Below are 20,740 nucleotides of genomic sequence, written 5' to 3' on the forward strand. Positions count from 1 at the left end.
CACCTCCCAGGTTCAAGCAATTCTCGTGTCTCAACCTTCTGAGTAGCTGGAACTACAGGCACACCTGGCTAATTTTTGTAGTTTTAGTAGAGATAGGGTTTCACCATGTTGGCAAGGCTGGTCTCAAACTCCTGACCTTAGGTGATCCACCCACCTTGGCCTCCCAAAGTGCTGGGATTACAGGTGTGAGCCATCACACCCGGACTTGTTTGCTATTTTTATCAACATTTTAACTATAAAGCAGGTGGGCTTTGTGCCACTGACCTGGCTAGCAGGGATCCAAGCCATAATTAGTGAGAGGACTGTTGGGCTGGTGACAGTGGAGCACAGAGGATGGTCTGAACACACGGGCAGGAAGACCAGAAACAAGCTAAGGATTAAGTCATCTGAGGAGGGTGGGGGGAGTATGGCAGTCAGGACCATGGACAGCTCAGTTGGTGCTGTTATTCTGACATCGTGATGTGCTGTGTTCTGACATTGTGTTATTCTGACATCGTGATGACATCGTTGATGTAGCACTCCAGCTCCCCTTTCCAATGAAGCTATCCTGCAGAGCCTTCTAGGTTCCTACTGTTGTGATGAGAGATTGGTCTTGTCTACAGTGCCTTTCTGTATGTGAGCCAAATAGTAGGTAGGCCTACAATTTTTGTTTCCACTAAAAAGTTACTCAGAAAATGTACCAATTTAACTTCATTATCACGCTTGTCAGTTACCCATAATCCTGCGAGGACTTGTTAATACCTCAGTTTGTAATATTTGCCAATTTGATGAATTTAAAATGGTACTTATTTTTTTTTTTTCTGAGTCAGAGTCTTGCTCTGTTGCACAGGCTGGAATGCAGTGGTGCGGTATCAGCTCACTGCAACCTCCGCCTCCCAGGTTCAAGCAGTTCTCTGCCTCAGCCTCCTGAGTAGCTGGGATTACAGGCATCCGCCAACACGCCTGGATAATTTTTGTATTTTTAGTAGAGATGGGGTTTCACCATCTTGGTCAGGCTGGTCTTGAACTCCTGACCTTGTGATCCACCTGCCTCGGCCTCCTAAAGTGCTGGGATTACAGGGGTGAGCCACCGCACCGGGCTGTTATTACTGTTTTATTGTGCATTTTTCTGATAGTGAAGTTTAACATTTCTTCTTATTTATCTGTTCAGGTTTCCCCTTCTGTACGTTGCATATTTATAACTTTTGCCAGTTTTTTTTTCCATTTCTGTTTCTGTTTTTAAGTTGTTGACTGGCAGTTCCTTGTCTATTCTAAATATTAATCCTTTATAAGTTATAAAAGTTGCAAATGTCTTTTCCCAGCCTGACACCTCCGTTAACTTTATAAGTCGAATCCTTCATTGAAGACACATCTTTAATTTTAATGTAGTCATATCTATTAATTTTCTCCTTTAAAGATTGTGCTTTTTTGAAATCTTATTTTAGAAATTCTCCTCTGTCCTAAGATGATTCTTTCACATTTTATTTTTATTTTTTTGAGACAGAGGCTCACTCTGTAGCCCAGGCTGGAGTGCAATGACATGAACATGGCTCACTACAGCATTTACCTCCTGGGTTCAAGCAATCCTCTTGCCTTGGGCTTTTGTGTAGCTGAGACCACAGGCATGCACCAACCATGCCTGGCTAATTTTTTTTTTTTTTTTTTTTTTTTTTTTTAGTTTTTCTAGAGACAGTGCCTCACTTTGTTGCTCAGGCTGGTCTTGAACTCCTAGGCTCAAGCAATCCTCTTGCCTCAACCTCCCAAAGTGCTGGGATTAAACGTGTGAGCCACCACATCCAGCCCATTTTCTTCTTTTTAAATTGTCTATCTAAATAACAGATACTCTCTAAAAGGAAATGATATTTGTTCAGGACCAGGCACTGCAATGGGAATACACTTGCCATAGTAAACCATGTGTGTATTAAGAGAGGTAAAGAAAGACAAAGTCTGTTAAGGGAAAAAGTAGGAGGATTACATAATTGTTTAAGATAATTATCCTGGCCGGGTGTGGTGGCTCACACCTGTAATCCCAGCACTTTGGGAGGCTGAGGCGAGTGGATCACAAGGTCAGGAGTTCGAGACCATCCTGGCCAACATGATGAAAACCTGTCTCTGCTAAAAATACAAAAATTAGCTGGGTGTCGTGGCACATGCCTGTATTCCCAGCTACTCGGGAGGCTGAGGCAGGAGAATCGCTTGAACCAGGGAGTCAGAGGTTGCAGTGAGCTGAGATCACACCACTCCAGCCTGGCCTGGCAACAGAGTGAGACTCTGTCTCAAAAAAAAAAAAAAAAAAAAAAAAAGGATCATTATCCTTGGCTTGGTTGGACAGGCAGTTGCTGGGCAGATGTCATCACAGAAACATTTTTTCTGTGTAAGGTTGTGGTGGCCTTTGTGCAGGATTGTGTTTTTTGGAGAGTCTTTTGTGATTATTTTTATCAGGGATTTGCCACGAGAACCCTTCCTTCATGGCCGATTTGCCACAAAAGCCCTTCTTTCATGGCCGTCCCTGGCTCTATTTGTCAGAGTTTTTAACACAAGTGACACCATTTTGATTCTGACAACTTTCACACAATTTATTTTTTAAATTGAGATCTTTAGTCTATTTGGAGATAATAAAGGATTCTAATTTTATTTTTCTTCCTGTAGTAAGCCAGTTTTCCTAACACGATTTACTAAATAATGTAAATGTATTTCCCACAAAATACAATGCACCTCTATTGTATTAACAACTTTCATATGAAATAGGTTTGTTTCTAGGCTTTCTATTATGTTGCATTGGTCTATTTATCATCTCTATCCTAATACCACACTGCTTTAATTACTATTGCTTTGTAATATATTTTATTATCTGATAAGGAAGCTCTCTTCTTTGCCTTTTAGTTTTCAAAATTTTCCATGTAAGTTTCTTAATGAATTTGCTGTTTCCCCAAAAAATCTTACTGGAATTTTAACTGGAATTGCATTAAACTAATGAAATAATTTGTGGGGGAATTTATATACTTATTATATTGGATTGTCCCATCAATAAAAATACCATTTGCAGGCCGGGCACAGTGGCTCACACTTGTAATCCCAGCATTTTGGGAGGCCGAGGCGGGCAGATCACGAGGTCAGGAGATCGAGACCACAATGAAACCCCGTCTCTACTAAAAATACAAAAAATTAGCCGGGCGTGGTGGCGGGCGCCTGTAGTCCCAGCTACTCGGAGAGGCTGAGGCAGGAAAATGGCGTGAACCCGGGAGGCGGAGCTTGCAGTGAGCCGAGATTGCGCCACTGCACTCCAGCCTGGGTAACAGAGCGAGACTCCGTCTCAAAAAAATAAATAAATAAAAATACCATTTGCATAGTGTTTTTTCCTATAGTAGTTTCATTAATTATGCCTTCATAAAACTTGATGGATTTAGTTATATTTTATTCTCTACCTGTTTCTAAAATAGTAGTTGAGTTTTTGCCATTCATATATGTATTCCTAAATAATATATTTCTGTGAAATGACCTCATTTTGCCCAATTTTCTGTTAGTTGATTTCTCTTTATCTTAGTGATTTGCAGGAAGTGTTTTTTCAAAATTATATTTTGGATATGAATTCTTTGTTAAATATATGTTTTGAAGATATGTTTTCTTAGTTTGTAGCTTATGTTTTCATTCTTTTTGTGGTGTCTCTTGATGAACAAGTCTTTCATTTTAATGTGTAATTTGTCATTATTTTTTCTTCATGTCTTAAGTTCTTATGTATTCTGAGATCACAAAAATATTCTTACGTTTTTTTAAAAGAAATATGTTTTGTCTATTATGTAGAGCCTTTAGTCCACTTGGATTTTATTTTTGTTTGTGGTGGGAGGTAAAGATCCAATTTTATTTTTTTCCCATTTGTGGTGAAATTGTCGTAGACCATTTGTTTAATAGTCTGTCCTTTCCTCACTGATCTACAGTGTCTTATCAATAACCACAGGCTTATTTTTGCACTCTCTATTATGTTCAGTTATTCAATTTTAAAAAAATTCCTGTACTGATATCTTCAATAGCTTTATAAGTCTTGATATCTGGTAGAGTAAGTTTTCACATTCTTTCTTCTCTGAAAAGTCTTGTCTGTACTAGACTCTTTACTTTTATAAATTTGAGAAGTACATAATGAAGTTCCATTAAAAACCCTTGAAGGAATTCTGTTGAAATTGCCTTGTATATATAGGTTAGTGTGAGAAAGATGGATATTTTTACAACATTGAGTCTCCATATCCAAAGCATCAATGTAGTTTTATAATATTTCGTATCAAGGAATTTCACATTTTTTTGGTTAGATTTATTTGTAGGGACTTTATATTTTTTGTTGCTATTTTAAATGCTGTTGATGCTTAGGATTGAATTTTAGTTCATTATTGCTTATATTATGGAAATGCAGTTTAATTTCTGCATATTGATTGTATATTCAGCAACCTTAATAAACTCCCTTACTAATTCTAATAATTGATATTTGAGAGTCTATTGATATTTAGAGTCTGTTAGTTTTTTTTTCTTAATGTGGGTCATCACAATATATGCAAATAATAATTCTTTCCCCTAGACTTTGTATTTTTTTTAACGCTATATTGCTTTATTACACGAAGTGAGTGTCGTTGTGGGGAGCAGGGGCATCATGGTGAAGAAATAAATCAGAGGACTGCAAATGCAGGGAGCAATAATGTTAAAATCGTAATATGCAAAATGAATAATTGCAATCATTTTCTTAAGACTCAACTCATAGATGGAAAATTTTAATTGCTATTGCAGAAAGCATCTGTATGAAGTAGAAATTGGTTTTGATAACATAAGTAGAGAATATCTAGAAAATGGAGGTAAATTGGATGTAAAATTCTGGCAGCAATGTAATGTGTCCAGTGGTAAGGCTGAGGCCAGCACCTAATGAGGATGAAAGTTCTGTAGGGAATTTTGGGTGGTACTTGGAGAAATATTACACTATGCCTAAACCAAGCTGAATTGCTTTCACAAGTGTTACAAAGTTTCATATAGTAAAAGGTTTGTTTGTTTTTTCTACAAGCACTCCATTTTCACAGCAAGAGTGGTACAGAATACTTAAACAAGGAAGAGAGTATTCATGGAAGATATAGTATGTAGCTCTTTGATATACTAATGCATAAAATTCAAAATGATTAAACTATAGTACATGTGGGGCTTTTTACAATGACGAGGTGGTGGTTACAGAAAGCCTGGCCCTAGTGTATCAATCTCTAGAAAGCAACCACCACCCTTCTATGTGTGTTCTTATTTTTCATTTTTCTTCATTTTTCTTAATCAGCTCTGCTGTTGGCCGCTTCTTAGCAAAACTGGTTAAAACAAAATTTTAATCATTGAACATAGTACTCTGGCAATCAGGACATTTAAAACCTTCCATATTCTAGGGGCAAAGAAAGTAGTGTGTGACATTTAAAACTGATTTACCAGCAAAGTGGTAAAAACTTTTCCTGCATGAAAGACTTCCACAACTTTCCCAATCAGGTCATCATAGAAGGTTTGACTTAAGGTGGTTTTGAAGCTAACGTAAAAACTTCTGTTTCTGGAGTGATGTGAATAGTGTGGTAAATTCCATCCGATTTCATTCCATTGATTAAATACCCACAAGGATTTAACAGTGTGGCAGAACCTAGTATGAGGTCACTATTTCCACTCTCATGAGTGACATCCTTTGTAGTGATGCCATCTTTCGTGTAGGACTGATTCATAACTGCTTGGTCAAGCTCACTATCAGAATTTCCAGGGTTTAATCTGTTTGCTTGCCAGATTCTCTGGGAAATCCAAAGTATATACAAGTACCAACGGTCAGAATTCACACATTCCATACAATATGCTGTTCCACTTGGAAAATTACATTAAGAAACGGTTTCTTCCTGGAAATTCTGGTGTGGGCACACTTGGTGAGAAGCCTTCATGAAATTTCAGGCGAATAAGAGAAGCTTTTCATTGAGCCAAATCCGGTGTCATCCCTAGCAAGCTTCAACAGGGGAACTAGTGCTTTCAGCAAAAGTTGGTCCCATATGTCTTCCAAATAAAACGTCTCTTGGAGATAAACATGCTACTGTCACTGAGTACATAAGCTTCCTGTTTGTCAGTTTTTGTCACACTTACGATGGAACATTGCAGATCCTTCCAAAATATGTCACCCTCAGATCTTGGAGTAGTGAAAAGATTTCCAGATTTTTGGTTTGCATCGGGTTGCTGCCAGGAGGACCTCCAGCAGCTTCTAGGGCCCATTGAAAAACTGTACAACTTCCATCATTGTGAGACTAGAGAACAATCAACAACCACAGTAAATCAACTAAATGAAATACCTTTTTCTGCTGCTGCTGCTGCTGCAACTTGTTCAGGATGTGTTACATTCCCGTTCCTTTTTTTGCTATAATTTTATATTGATATTTTTTAAGGATTAAAAACTCTTCCTGGCTTTTTCTTTCTTTCTTTTTTTGGTAAGTAAAAGTTGAACTTGAGACTGGAAATAGAGGCAGATACAGTTCAGTCTCCTGTAGTCTGTTGTTTCACCATTAGAGAGTAGAGTGAGCACTAGCTAATGTTGCAGTACATACTGTGGAGGACTGTAGATGTCATTATACTCTTTACTTTTGTCTTATCTTACTACATTGACAAGCAACTCTAGTATAGTATCAAATAGAGGTAGCGAAATTGGGCAACTTTGTCTTCTTATCCCCCCAAATAATATTTCTGATATTTCATAATTGCAGTGTTCATTGTAGCTTTTTGTGGATTTTGTTTTATTAGGTTAAGGGTTTCCTCTCTAATCTCATTTGCTGAGAGTTTTTTATATGAATAGTTATTGAATTGTATCAAATACTGTTTCTGCATCTTTTGAGATGATCATTTGGCCTTTATCCTTCAATCTGCTAATGTGGTGAATTGTATTATTTCTACAATTAAGCCAACTTTGCATTCCTGGGATCAATCCAACCTGGTATGTTTTATTTTATTTATTTAAAAAATACATTCTTGAATTCATCTTTTTAATTTCTCTTTAGAAGTTTTACATTTATATTCCTCAGTGCAATTAACCTATGCATTTCCTTTCTTTTGCTGTCCGTTGTTTTGATGTGAAAGTTATACATGTCTTATAAATGTGTATGAATGTTTTATATTTTCTTTTCTCTGAAAGAATTTATGCATAATTGGAATTATCTGGTAAGGTATGCTGATAAAGCTCTCTGGGTTTCTTTGGTTGGAAACATTATAACTATGCTAAATTAAACTATAAGTTTAACTACTTTTGTGATTACAGGAATTTTTTCCAGGTAGTTTATTTCTTTTGTATCAGATTCAATAAGTTGTATTTTTCTAGGAATTTATTCAAATCATCTAAGTTTTTAAACTTATTCTCATGAAGATTTCACAATATCCTTTTACTATTTGTTTAATCTGTACATTATCTTATGCTGTCTTTTAAACTCCAGATATTGTTTATTTGAGTCTTCTCTCTTTTTATTTTGATTAATCTTGCCAGAGCACTAGTTTCTCAGTCTTTTTAAAGAATCAGCATTTGACTTTATTGACCCTATTTCATGAGTGCTTTCATTTTATATTTTCTTCTCTGATCTTTATTATTTTCCTTTATCTAGTTCCTTCATTTTATTCTGTTTTCTAACTTTTAAAGATAGATGCTTAGCTCATTAGTTTTTAGCCTTTCTTTTTAACTTAATGCAATAAATTTCCTTTTTACTATACTATGAGAGTTGTATGTCACATAAGTTTTTAAAAAATAATTACAACCTTTATTTTAGATTCAGGGTACAAATGTGCAGGTTTGTTACATGGGTATATTGCATGAAGCCGAGGTTTGAGGTATGACTGATCTTGTCACCCAGGTAGTGAGCATAGTACCCAACAGTTTTTCAGCCCTTGCCCTCCTCTCTCTCTCCCCACTCTAGTAGCCCCCAGTATCTGTTGTTGCCATCTTGATGTCCATGAGTACCCAGTGTTTAGCTCCTACTTATGAGTGAGAACATGTGGTATTTGGTTTTCTGTTCCTGCATTAATTTGCTCAGGATAATGGCCTCCAGCTGCATCCATGTTTCTGCAGCATACTTTTAAACATAGTTATTTTCATCATAGTTCGGTTCTGAATATTTTCTAATTCTCTTTAGCATTTCTTCTTTAGATTATAGGTTATTTATGTTTGTTAGTTTACTCACAAAGAGTTTCCATTTTGCAATGCAAAGCTATTATCGATATCTAATTTTTAAAAAGAATCAAGAGACTTTTATAATTTGTTTTAAATATTTTTAAGGTTTAAAAACTGTTTAAAATTTGTAATTCCTAGTAGGAAAACATTATCTGGATGGATACCCTAATGGCAAACCACTGTAAAATGCTTCAGCTGCATTTGGGGTGGAGGGGTAGGGATTATCCTCAAAGCACCCCAGTTCTCTTGATGAGAAGGTCAGAGGTACACTGGTTTGTATTGTTGCGACATCCATTAGGTGGTCCAGGTTGCGTTTCCTTCACCAAGGGCTTTATTTATCAGAAGGGCATTACGCTTGACCTCCAAATTTGGCTGACAATTTACTAATGAGATTCGTAACGTTTCTACTGTACTGGTATTTTGACGTACTTGCTGGGTTCTAGGCCACATCCTAGAAGGCCACCATAACATCTGGACCCTGCATGGCTGCAAGAACCTCTGGGTCACTAAGAATGTCATTGAGTTCAGGCGTTCGTGCCATTCCAGGCATTCCTCCGTGAACATTAACAGGCCTTCCCACAGGAAAGCCAGCTGGAAAAGAGAGCCTACTGAGTTCCTGATCCCTCTGGGCTCTCTCATGCTCTTTTTGAGCCTTTTCAACTATTTTTTCTTTGATCGCTCACTCTTCATGTTTTTGCTCATACTTCCTCTGATGTTCTGCAATTTTCTAGGCCCTAGGTTGAACTTCTTTCAGCATTGTGCTAGCATCTTCATAATCCAATTTACAGACAAGGGGCAAGATCATGGGCTGCTTCTTCCCAATGGCCCAGAAGTCTGTGTGTGAAAACCACTTGTAAGGCTCACCACTTGTAAGGCTGGGCTGAATCAGGATTTATTTCAATGGCTCTGTTACAATATCAGATGGCAGCATTTGGCTTCTGTCATTTGTTGAAGACACTGGCTCTCTTTGGCATACAGAATGGTCAAGAGAGGATTCAGCTTGAAGGCAACTGTGAATAAGTCAATGGCTTTCTGTGGTTCACCATCATTTAGGGCTTCGATGGCAGCCACTTTCTTATCATCTGCCTGATCCATCATCTGTTATCTCTGCATTTTCATCTCCCCTTTCTTTTTTATTTTTAAAATTTATTTTATTATTACTTTTTAAATTTTAAGTTCCAGGATACATGTGCAGGACATGCAGGTTTATTACACAGGTAAATGTGTGCTGTGGTGGTTTGCTGCCCCTATCAACCCATTACCTAAGTATTAAGCGCAGCATGCATTAGCTATTTTTCCTGATGCTCTCCTTCTCCTTGCCCCTCCTTGTTGAACAAGCCCCACTGTGTGTTGTTCCCCTCTTTGTGTCTATGTTTTCTCATTGTTCAGCTCCCACTTACAAGTGAGAACGCGTGATGTTTGTTTTTCTGTTCCTGCGTTAGTTTGTTGAGGATAATGTCTTCCAGCTCCATCCATGTCCCTGCAAAGGACATGATCTCATTCCTTTTTATAGCTGCATATTATTCCATGGTGTATATGTACCACATTTTCTTTATCCAGTTAACCATTGATGGGCACTTAGGTTGATTCCATGTCTTTGCTATTGTGAATAGTGCTGCAGTGAACATACACATGCATGTATCTTTATAACAGAATAATTTATATTCCTTTGGGTATATACCCAGTAATGGGATTGCTGGGTCAAATGGTATTTCTGGTTCTAAGTCTTTGAGAAATCACCACACTGTCTTCTGCAATGGTTGAACTAATTTACACTCCCACCAACAGTATAAAAGCATTGCTATTTCTTCACAGCCTCACCAGCATCTGTTGTTTCTTCACTTTTTAATAATTGCCATTCTGACAGGCATGAGATTATATCTCATTGTGGTTTTGATTTGCATTTCTCTAATGATCAATGATGTTGAGCTTTTTTTCATATGTTTGTTGGTTGCATGAATGTCGTCTTTTGATAAGTGTCTGTTCATGTCCTTTGCCCACTTTTTAATGGGGTTGTTTGTTTTTTTCTTGCAAATTTGTTTAAGTTCCTTATAGATTCTGGATATCAGACCTTTATCAGATGGATAGATTATAAAAATTTTCTCCCATTCTGTAGGCTCTCTATTCACTCTGATGATAGTTTCTTTTGCTGTGCAGAAGCCCTTTAGTTTAATTGGATCCCATTCATCAGTTTTTGCTTTTGTTGCTGTTGCTTTTGACATTTTTGTCATGAAATCTTTGCCCATGTGTATGTCCTGAATGGTATTGCCTAGATTTTCCTTTAGGGTTTTTATAGTTTTATAGTTTTGGGTTTTACATTTAAGTCTTTAATCCATCTTAAGTTAATTTTTGTATAAGGTGTAAGGAAGGGGTCCAGTTTCAATTTTCTGCATATGGCTAGCCAGTTCTTCCAGCACCATTTATTAAATAGGCCATCCTTTCCCCATTGGTTGTCAAAGATCATATGGTTGTAGATGTGCAGTTTTATTTCTGAGTTCTCTATTCTGTTCCATTGGTCTATGTGTCTGTTTTTGTACCAGTACCATGCTGTTTTGGTTACTGTAGGTTGCAGTATAGTTTGAAGTTGGGTAGCATGATGCCTCCAGCTCTGTTCTTTTTGCTTAGGATTGTCTTGACTATATGGGCTCTTTTTTGGCTCCATATGAATTTTAAAGTAGTTTTTCTAATCTGTGAAGTACGTCAATGGTAGTTTAATGGGAATACCATTGAAGGTATAAGTTACTTTGGGCAGTATGGCCATTTTCACAATATTGATTCTTCCTATTAATGAGAATGGAATGTTTTTCCATTCGTTTGTGTCTTCTCTGATTTCCTTGAGCAGTGGTTTATAGTTCTCCTTGAAGAAGTCCTTCACTTCCTTTGTTAGCTGTATTTCTAGGTATTTTATTCTCTTTGTGGTAATTGTGAATGGAAGTTCATATCATGATTTGGCTCTCTGCTTGCCTGTTGTTGGTGTATAGGAATGCTTGTGATTTTTGCACATTGATTTTGTATCCTGAGACTCTGCTGAAGTTGCTTATTACCTTAAGAAGCTTTTGGGCTAAGACAGTGGGGTTTTCTAGATAGAGGATCATGTCATCTGGAAACAGACAGTTTTACTTCCTCTCTTCCTATTTGAATATCCTTTATTTCTTTCTCTTGCCTGTCTGCCCTGTCCAGAACTACCAGTACTGTGTTGAATAGGAGTGGTGAGAGAGGGCATCCTTGTCTTGTGCCAGTTTTCAAGGGGAATGCTTCTAGCTTTTGCCCATTCAGTGTATTGGCTGTGTGTTTGTCATAAATGGCTCTTATTATTTTGAGGTATGTTCCATCAATACCTAGTTTATTGAGAGTTTTTAACATGAAGAGATGTTGAATTCTACGGAATGCCTTTTCTGTGTCTATTGAAATAATTATGTGTTTTTTGTCTTTTGTTCTGTTTATGTGATGAATTATGTTTATCGATTTGCGTATACTGAACCAGCCTTGAATCCTGGGGATGAAGCCAACTTGATCATGGAGGATAAGCTTTTTGATGAGCTGCTGGATTCAGTTTGCATCAGGATTGCACTGAGGATTTTTACATCAATGTTCATCAGGGATATTGGCCTGTAGTTTTTTATTTTTGTTGTATCTCTGCCAGGTTTTGGCATCAGGATGATACTGCCTCAAAAAATGAGTTAGGGAGCAGTCCTTCCTTTTCCATTGTTCGGAAGAATATCAGAAGAAATGGTACCAGTTTCTCCTTGTACCTCTGGTAGAATTCATCTGGAAATCTGTCTGGTCCTGGGCTTTTTTTGGTTGGTAGGCTATTTATAACTGCCTCAATTTCAGAACTCGTTATTAGTCTATTCAGGATCCAACTTCTTCCTGGTTCAGTCTTGGGAGGGTGTACGTGTCCAGGAATTTATCCATTTCTTCTAGATTTTCATTATTATTATTATTATTATTATTATTATTATTATTATACTGTTCTGGGATACATGTGCAGAATGTGCAGGTTTGTTAAATAGGAATACATGTGCCATGGTGGTTTGCTGCACCTATCAACCTGTTATATACGTTATGTGTTTCTCTTAATGCTATCCCTCCCCTAGTCCCCCAACCCTCGACAGGCACCAGCATGTGGTGTTCCCCTCCCTGTGTCCATGTGTTCTCATTGTTCAACTCCCACTTATGAGTGAGAACATGCGATGTTTGGTCTTGTGTGATCATAGCCCACTGCAGCCTCAAACTCCTGCTTCAAGCAATCCTCCTGCCTTGGCCTCCCATTTAGCTGGGACTATAGCCACACGCCACTGTGCTTGGCTTTAGAATCTCTTTTTAACTTGAGTTTTCATTTGCCCTTAATTTTTAAAAATTTTTATTGATACATAATAAATGTATGTATTTGTGGGGTACATGTAATATTTTGATACATGTATATAATATATTATGATCAAATCAGGGTAATTAGCATATCCATCACCTCAAATGTTTACTATTTCTTTGTGTTGGGAACATTCAGAATCCTCTCCTCTGGCTACTTTGAAATATAAAATAAATTTTTGTTAACTATAGTTGCCCTACTGTGCCCTAGAACACTAGAACTTATTCCTCCTATCTAACTGTAATTTTGTCCCCATTAGCTAACCTCTCCCCATCCACTCCCCTTCCCAGCCTCTGGTAACCACTATTCTACTCCCTACTTATATGGGCATGATCTATGGGATCAACATTTTTAGCTCCTACATGAGTGAAACGTGGTATTTGTCTTTCTGTGCCTTGCTTATTTCATTTAACATAATGTCATCCAGTTCAATCCATGTTGCTGTAAATGACAGGATTTCATTCATTTTTATGGTTGAATGATATTCTATTGTGTAAATATACCACATTTTCTTTATTCTCCTGTTGGTGGACACTTAGGTTTTTTCCATATCTTGACTATTGTGAGTAGTACTGTGATAAACATAGGAGTGCAGATATCTCTTTGACATACTAATTTCCTTTCCTTTGGATATATGCCCAGCAGTGGGATTACTGGATCATATGGTATTTCTATTTTTAGTCTTTTTGAGGAGCCTTCATACTATTTTCCATAATGGCTTGCATTCCCATCAAACTTGCATTTCCATAAAAAGTGTATGAGTTCCCTTTCCCGGGCCGGGTGCGGTGGCTCACACCTGTAATCCCAGCACTTTGGGAGGCCGAGGTGGGCAGATTATGAGGTCAGGACATTGAGACCATCCTGGCTAACATGGTGAAACCCCGTCTCTACTAAAAAATACAAAAAATTAGCCAGGTGTGGTGGCAGGTGCCTGTAGTCCCAGCTACTTGGGAGGCTGAGGCAGGAGAATGGTGTGAACCCAGGAGGCGGAACTTGCAGTGAGCCGAGATCACGCCACTGCACTCCAGCCTGGGTGACAGAGACTCCATCTCAAAAAAAAAAAAAAAAAAAAAAAGTGAGTTCCCTTTCTCTACGTCCTCACCAGCATTTGTTGTTTTCTTTTTTATAACAGGCATTTTAACTGGAATGAGATGATAGCTGATTGTGCATTTCCCTGATGATTAGTGACATTGAGCATTTTCTTACATATCTGTTGGCCATTTGTATGTTTTATTCTAAGAAATGTCTCTTCGGATCATTTGCCCATTTTAAATTTGGATTATTTGTTGTTTTTGTTGTGTTTTTGCTGAGCTGAGTTCCTTGTAAGTTCTGGATATTCATCCCTTAATGGATAGTTTGCAAATATTTTCTCCCATTCTGTAGGTTGTCTCTTTTCTCTGTTGATTGTTTCTTTTGCTGTGCAGAAGCTTTTTAGTTTGATATAATCCCATTTGTCTATTTTTGCTTTTGTTGCCTGGGCTTTTGAGATCTTATCCAAAAGATCTTTGCCCAGACCAATGCCCTGAAGCATTCTCCTGTTTTCTTCCAGTAGTTTCATAATTTTGATTCTTATATTTAAGTCTTCATTTTGAGTCAATTTTTACATATGGTGAGAGATAGAGGTCTAGTTTCATTCTTCTGCATATGGATATCCAATTTTCCAAGTACCATTTATTGAGGAGACTGTCCTTTCTCCAGTGTGTGCTTTTGGCACCTTTGTTGAAAATCAGTTGGCTGTAAATGTGTGGATTTATTTCTGGGTTCTGTATTCTATTCTATTAGTCTCTGTGTTTTTATGCCAATACCATGCTCTTTTGGTTACTATAGCTTTGTAGCATATTTTGAAGTCAGGTAGTGTGATGCCTCCAGGTTTGTTCTCTTTGCTCAGGATTGCTTGGCTAGTCTGGGTCTTTTGTGCTTCCATATGAATTTTAGGATTGTTTTCCTATTTCTTGAAGAATGTCATTAGTATTATGATAGGGATTGCGTTGAATTTGTGGATCACTTCGGGTAGTATCATGTGACTTTTTAATGTACCATTTCTTTATAAATGTGTGTATATATTTCCTTTGAATAAATGAAAATGTGTGTGTGTGTGTGTGTGTGTGTGTGTAATTCTGGAGCTATGATATAGCCACTTACTACAAAAAGTCTCAAAGCTACTTATGGCAAAAAAAAAAAAAAAAAGGTATGTTTCACCCTTCAAATTACCACCAGATTGAGAGGCAGAGCAAGATGGCAGAATAGAACCCTCCAGTGATCATTCCCCCGCAGGAACATCAAATCGAACAAGTATCTACACAAGAAAGCACCTTCATAAAAGAACTAAAAATCAGGAGAGCAATCACAGTACCTTTTTTAAACGTCACATCAAGGAAAGAGGTACTGAAGAGGGTAGGAAAGACAGTCTTTAATTGCCTATACTACCCCTCCCCGCATGCCCCAGTAGCGGCCACGTGACACAGATAGAGAATCTGTGTACTTGGTGGAGGGAGAGCAAAGTGATTGTTAGGACCTTGCATTGGAATTCAGTGCTGCTCTGTCATAGCATAAAGCAGTACAGGGTAGAATTCGGCCAGTGCCCATGGCGGGAGCATTTAGACCAGCCCTAGCCAGAAGGGAATTGTCCAGCTCAGCAGTTGGAACCTGAGTTCTGGCTAGCCCCAGTATCATGGGCTATAGTGTACTAGGGTCCTGATAAACTTGAAAGGCAGTCTAGGCCACACAGACTACAGTTCCTGGGCAAGTCCTGGTGCCATGCTGTGCTCAGAGCCAGTGGACTTGGGTGCATGTGACCCAGTGAGACACCAGCTACGGTAGACAAGGGAGTGCTTGCATTACCCCTTTCCCAACTCCAGGCAGTGCAGCTTGGAGTTCTGGGAGGAAAGGGAAGAGTACAGAGGACTTTGTCTTGCTATTTGGATACCAGCTCAGCCACAGTAAAATAAAGCTCCAAGCAGAGTCCTGAAGCCCCAATTCCAGGCCATAGTTTGTGGATGACATTTCTAGACCCACCCTGGGCCAGAAGGGAACCCATTGCCCTGAAGGCATGGACCCAGTTTTGGCAGAATTCACCACCTGCTGACCAAAGAGCCCTTGGGTTTTGAATAATTATCAATGGTAGCCAGGCAGCAGTCACCATGGGCTTTGGGCAAGACCCAGTACATGCTGGCTTCAGGTGTGATCCAGCACATTCATAGCTATGGTGGCCACAAGGAGAGACTCTTTCTGCTTGAGGAAAGGAGAGGGATAGTAAAAACGGCTTTATCTTGCAACTTGGGTACCAGCTCAGTCACAGTATAATAAAGCACAAAGCAAACTCCTACAGTTCCTGATTCTGGGCCTTAGCTCCTGAAGGGCATTTCTAGATCTGTCCTGGGCCAGTAAGAAATCCGCTTCCCTGGCGGAGCTTGCAGTGAGCCGAGATAACGCCACTGCACTCCAGCCTGGGCGACAGAGCGAGACTCCATCTCAAAAAAAAAATCCGCTTCCCTGAAACAGGAGGCCCGGTCCTGGCAAGATTTATCACTTGCTGACTAAAGAGCCCTTGAGCCTTGAATAAACAACAGCAGTAGCCAGAAAATAGTTGCCACAGTACCAAAACCCAGTACTCTGCTGGCTTCAGGTGTGACCCAGCACAGCCCAAGTGGTGGTGTCCAAGGGGGTGCTTGCAGCACCTCTCCTCCCACTCCAGTTGGCGCAACATGGAGAGATTTTGTTTGCTTGGGAGAAAGGGAGGAGAACAAGAGCCTCTGCCTAGTATTCCAGGGAATTCTCCCACATCTTACCCAAGACCACCAAGGCAGTACCTCTATGAGTCTGCAACAGTCACAGTGTTAGTGGGCTTGGGGTGCCCCCGATACACATATGGCTGCAATGACCAAAGTCATAGATCACAGCACTCAATTCCCTTTGAATACCTGGAAAGCCTTCTCAAGAAGGACAGGTACAAACAAACCCAGATTGCTAAGATTAGAATAAATACCTAACTTGTCAATGCCCAGACATTGACAAACATCCAGAAGCATCAAGACCATCCAGGAAAACATGACCTCACCAAACAAACTAAATAAGGCACCAGGGACCAATTCCGGAGTGACAGAGATATGTGGCCTGGCCTTTCAGACAGAGAATTCAAAATAGCTGTTTTGAGGAAGCTCAATGAAATCCAAGATAATGCAGAGAAGGAACTGAGAATCCCATCAAATTTAACAAAGAGATTGAAATAATTAAAAACAAGAAATTCTGGATCTGAAAAATCTGACAAATCAAAGAATGTATCAACGTCTCTCAATAAATACTTGACCAAGCAGAAGAAACAATTGGTGAGCTTGAAGACAGGCTATTTGAAAATACATAGTCAGAGGAGTCAAAAGAAGAAAGAATAAAAAATAATGAGGCACATTTACAGGATCTAAAAAATAGCCTCAAAAGGACAAATCTAAGAGTTATTGACCTTGAGAAGGTAGAGAAGAGATAGGAGTAGAAAGTTTATTCAAAGAAATATTAACAAAGAATTTCCCAAACCTAGAGAAAAATATCAAAATTCAAGTATAAGAAGGTTATAAAACACCAAGCAGATTTAACCCAAATACTACCTCAAGAAATTTAATAATCGAACTCCTAAAGGTCAAGGATAATGGATCCTAAAAGCAGCAAGAGAAAAGAAAGAAATAACATATAAAGGAGCTCCAATACATCTGGCAGCAGATTTCTCTGTGGAAACTTTACAGGCCAGGAGAGAATGGCATGACATACTTGAAGTGCTGAAGGAAAAAAAAAAATTTTTATCCTAGAATAGTATATATCTGATGAAAATATCCTTCAAACATGAAGGAGAAATAAAGACTTTCCCAGACAAACAAAAGCTGAGGGATTTCATCACCAGACCTGTTCTATAAGAAAAGTTAAAGGGAGTTCTTCAATCTGAAAGAAAATGATATTAACAAGCAATAACAAATCATCTGAAGGCACAAAACTCATAAATAGTAACTACACAGACAAATACAAAATGTTATAACACTGTAATTGTGGTGTGTAAACTATTCATATCTCGAGTAGGAAGACTAAAAGAATAACCTATCAAAAATAGTAACTACAACAACTTTTAAAGACATAGTATAATAAGATTTAAATAGAAACAACAAAAAGTTAAGAAGCGGCAGTGGCAGAGTGGGGGATGAAAAAGTGTAGAGTTTTTATCAGTTTTTTCTTTGCTTGTTTTTGCAATCAGAGTTAAGTTGTTATCAGTTTAAAATAATGGGTTATAAGATGTTACTTGCAAGCCTCTTGGTAACCTCGAATTTAAAAATCTACAATAGATACACAAAAATATAAAGTAAGAAATTGAAACATACCACCAAAGAAAATCACTTTCACAAAAAGGAAGACAGGAAGGAAGGAAGAAAGAGAAGACCACAAAACAATGAGAAAGCAAATCACAAAATGGCAATAATAAACCCTTACTTATCCATAACACTGAATTAAATGGACTAAACAATTCTCCAATCAAAAGACAGAGTAGCTGAATGGATTTAAAAAAACAAGACCCAATGATCTGCTGCCTACAAGAAATGCACTTCACCTATAAAGACAAACATAGACTGAAAATGAAGGGATGAAAAAAGTTATTCCATGCAAATGAAAACCAAAAAAGAGCAGGAGTGGCCATACTTGTATCAGATAAAATAGATTTTAAGATAAAAACTATAAAAAGACACAGAGAAGATCATTATATGATAAATGTATCAATTCAGCAAGAGGATGTAATAGTTATTAATATATATGCACCCAACACTGGAGTATCCAGACATATAAAACAAATATTAGAGCTAAAGAGCAAAATAGACTCCAAAACAATAATAGCTGGAGACTTCAACATCCCACTTTCAGCATTGGATATATCTTCCGGACAGAAAACCAGCAAAGAAACATCAGGCTTAATCTGCAGTGTAGGCCAAATTGACCAAATACTTACAGAACATTTTGTCCAAAGGCAACAGAATACATATTCTTCTCCTTAGCACATGGATCAGTCTCAAGGATAAGACCATATGTTAGGCCACAAAAGAAACCTTAAAAATATCAAAAAATTGAAATCATATCAGTAGCTTCTCTAATCACAATGGAATAAAACTAGAAATTGGCTGGGTGTGGTGGCTCATGCTGTAATCCCAGCACTTTAGGAGGCCGAGGCAGGCAGATCATGAGGTCAGGAGTTTGAGACCAGCCTGGCCAACATGGTGAAACCCTGTCTCTACTAAAAAAATATAAAAATAGCCAGGTGTGGTGGTGCATGCCTGTAATCCTAGCTACTCAGGAGGCTGAGGCAGGAGAATTGCTTGAACCTGGGAGGCAGAGGCTGCAGTGAGCTGAGATCGTGCCACTGCACACCAGCCTGGGTGACAGAATGAGACTCCGTCTCAAAAACAAAAAACAAAAACAAAAACAAAAACACCCTAAAAATCAATAACAAGAGGAACTTTTTAATTTAATTTAATTTATTTATTTATTATTATTTTTTTTTATGGAGTCTCCCTCTGTCGCCCAGCCTGGACTTTAGTGGCATGATCTCTGCTCACTGTAACCTCCGCTTCCCGGGTTCAAGTGATTCTCCTGCCTCAGCCTCCCAAGTAGCTGGGATTACAGGCATGCACCACCATGCTCGGCTAATTTTTGTATTTTTGTAGAGACTGGGTTTTGCCATGTTGGCCAGGCTGGACTTGAGCTCCTGACCTCAAGTGATCCACCTGCTTCAACCTCGAAAAGTGCTGGGATTACAGGTGTGAGCCACCGCACCCAGACTGGAACTTTGGAAACCATATAAACACATAGAAATTAAACAATACACTCCTTAATGACCAGTGGGTCAACGGAGGAATTAAGAAGGAAATTTAAAAATTTCTTGAAACAATAAAGGTGGAAACACAAAAGCAGTACTGAGAGAGAAGCTTATAGCAATAACCATCTACATGAAAACAGTAGAAAGACATCAAATAAAAAACCCAAGCATGCATCTTAAAAAACTAGAAAAGCAAGAGCAAACCACACCCAAAATTAGTAGATGAAAAGAAATAATAAAGATCAGAGCAGAAATAAATGTAATTGAAATGAAAAAAATATAAAAGATCAATAAAATGAAAAGGTACTTTTTTTAAGAAAAGATAAACAAAATAGACAAATTGTTAGTCAATAGTTTAGCCAGGCTAGGAAAACATGAGAGAAGACCCAAAGAAAATCAAAGATAAAAAAGGAGACATTACAACTGATATCACAATAATTCAAAAGACCATTAGAGGCTACTATTAGCAACTACATGCCAATAAATTGGAAAACCCAGAAGAAGTAAATTCATAGACATATCAAACCTACCAAGATTGAACCATGAAGAAACACAAAACCTGAATAGATCAATAGCAAGTAAGGAGATGAAACCCTTAATAAAAGGTCTCCCAGCAAAGAAAAGCCGGAGACCCAGTGGCTTCACTGCTGAATTCTACCAAACATTTAAAGAAGAATGAATATCAGTCCTACTCAAACTCTTTCAAAAAGTAGAGGAAGAGGGAATACTTCCAAACTCATTCTACAAGGCAAGTATTATGCTGATACCAAAACCAGACAAAGACACATCAAAAAAAGAAAACTAGAGGTCAGTATTGCTGGTGAACATTGATGTGAAATCCTTAACAAAATACTAACAAACTGAATTCAACAACACATTAAAAAGGTCTTTCATTATGACCAAGTGGGATTCATCCCATAGATGCAAGGATAGTTCAACATATGCAAATCAATGTGATACATCATGTCAGCAGAATGAAGGACAAAAACCATATGACCATTTTAATTTATGCTGAAAAAGCATTGGATAAAATTCAGCATCATTCTATGATTAAAAAACCTCAAAAAAACTGGGTATAGAAGGAATATACTTCAACACAATAAAAGCCATATACAGCAGACACAGAGGTAGTATCATACTGAATGGGAAAAATGAAAGCCTTTCCTCTGAGATCTGGAACAAGACAAATATGCCCACTTTTAACACTGTTATTTAACATAGTACTGGAATTCCTAGCTAGAGCAATCAGACAATAGAAATGAAGGCATCCACCTTGGAAAGGAAGAAGTTAAATTATGCTTGTTTGCAGATGATATGATCTTACATTTGGAAAAACCTTAAGACTCCACCAAAAAACTAATACAACTGA

General features: G+C 38.1%; 1 protein-coding gene and 1 pseudogene across 13 annotated transcripts in view; one reads left to right on the forward strand and one right to left on the reverse strand.

The window, feature by feature from the left end:
- CFAP206 (cilia and flagella associated protein 206) overlaps nucleotides 1-20,740 on the forward strand; it is a 75,423-nt gene that overhangs the window by 44,422 nt on the left and 10,261 nt on the right. The window lies entirely within an intron of this gene.
- On the reverse strand, nucleotides 8,511-15,672 carry LOC129463781 (hsc70-interacting protein-like; annotated as a pseudogene).

Source organism: Symphalangus syndactylus, chromosome 2, assembly GCF_028878055.3.
Source record: "Symphalangus syndactylus isolate Jambi chromosome 2, NHGRI_mSymSyn1-v2.1_pri, whole genome shotgun sequence".
In the NCBI taxonomy this organism is placed as follows: Eukaryota; Metazoa; Chordata; class Mammalia; order Primates; family Hylobatidae; genus Symphalangus; species Symphalangus syndactylus.